Source organism: Austrofundulus limnaeus, unplaced genomic scaffold (genome assembly GCF_001266775.1).
Source record: "Austrofundulus limnaeus strain Quisiro unplaced genomic scaffold, Austrofundulus_limnaeus-1.0 Scaffold495, whole genome shotgun sequence".
Taxonomy (NCBI): domain Eukaryota; kingdom Metazoa; phylum Chordata; class Actinopteri; order Cyprinodontiformes; family Rivulidae; genus Austrofundulus; species Austrofundulus limnaeus.
Genome location: NW_013952897.1, coordinates 212,797 through 214,380, shown reverse-complemented (window position 1 = coordinate 214,380; position 1,584 = coordinate 212,797). Strand labels below are relative to the sequence as shown.

General features: G+C 32.6%; 1 long non-coding RNA gene across 1 annotated transcript in view; it reads left to right on the top strand.

Moving 5' to 3' along the window:
* Window positions 1–704, top strand: part of LOC106530149 (uncharacterized) — a 1,046-nt gene extending 342 nt beyond the window's left edge. Inside the window, exon 2 of the long non-coding RNA XR_001311733.1 lies at window positions 215–704. This is a non-coding gene — a long non-coding RNA (uncharacterized LOC106530149). The remainder of the gene's footprint in view (window positions 1–214) is intronic.
* Window positions 705–1,584: the final 880 nt, after the last annotated feature.

The following is a 1,584-nucleotide window of genomic DNA, read 5'->3' as shown; positions in this document are numbered from 1 at the left end:
TCATTTACCCAGAATGCTTTGTGTGGAAATAAAATGGCTCCGTCCGTGTTAAAAATTAAAAAAATTTACAAAACTAAACATCCTACAGTATTATTACCGTCTTTATTTTACAGTTAAAATAAATGTTTATCAAATAAAATCTTATGTTACAACTAACCATGGATCCCTTTAAATAAAACAAATAGATGTATTTCTCTTGTGTACATCACATGAGGTGATTTAGGCTTAAAAATAAAACATATGATCACAAAACAGCACGTTTTTATTGAGCTTTTCTGATGGTTAGAAAGAAAAACGGAGGTTTTCATGAGTTCTGCTGGTTTCTATGAAGAGCCAGTAAATAAAAGAAGTGTTTTTATTAGTGTTTAGAGTAATTTACTGCTTCAAGTGTCAGTTTGTGTCGTTATGTTGGTCCAAATGGAGGCATGAATGTCATCTAAAAGAAAAAGCTTCAAACAGGCGTTTTGTCAGTTTACAGTTCTGAAGTGTGTYCTGTAAGTGTGCATTCACACCAGATGTTTAGTTCGCTCTAAGAACTCTAGAGCCCCATCTCCACCGACGACCAGAGACCGCTCTGAAAGCAGGAAGTGGACTATAACGCAGGGCATTCTGGGTAATAACCGCAATGAAGTTACTCATATCTTGTTGAAGACTGTTTGACACATTTAGCCAAAAACAGAAAATAAATCCTACAACCACTAAAATCTGATGTCACTCCATGTTGACATTTTGTGAAGAAGGAAGTTGGGTTTCATGACTTCTTCTGAGGTTTTCATGTTGATTCTTTCAGTGCTTCTTGCTGCAGCGCCCCCACAGGTGAGGGTGGAAACAGGTTGATCACAGGCTTTAGTTTGAAACAGAGCTGTGTGAATGTGAACAACACCAACTGAAAATGTAAACAAATGTTTTGGTTCTGAATCGAACCGAGTCTACCAGACCTTCAGGTGTGAATACGTCCTTAAAAGCTTGAACTTCTTTTCTTTTGTTAAATTACAATAAAAGTATTTTATTTACATGAGAACGACACAAAGCAACACAAAGGTCTGAAGTGGAAAACAAATGTTTGGTTTAATAAATGATACAAATAAAAAGACAAATTGAACAGAACTCCACATTTTACAGATTTTTATTTGTACTAACTTGGAACATTGTGAATCATTTTCCTTCCACGTCACAGTTAGGACAAAAATATTTTTTAATTTTTGTTAGTTTGGATCAGACCGAACAAACTCATGAAAATCTCCTGAAATCAAAACATCTTCAGAGATAAAACCTGGTTAGACTTGCACTGCTCCTTCCTAAAACAGATTTTTTTTTTAAAATCATGATTATTGTTGAATAAAATAAAGATTAAAACTAAATATATTTAAAAATAAATATATTTCTAACATTTAAATCATCAGTTACTGTAAATACTTGAAGACTTTATTAGATTTGAGAGGTTTATTATGAGGAAAACAGAGGTTTCGAGACAGATAAATCTGTTTTTATTTAAAGTTGCTCTTGCTTTTTTAAAATTATTTAATATTTTAAATATATGGGTTTTTTTTTGCATGTTTTTCTTCAGTTTGTGTTTTAATCCAA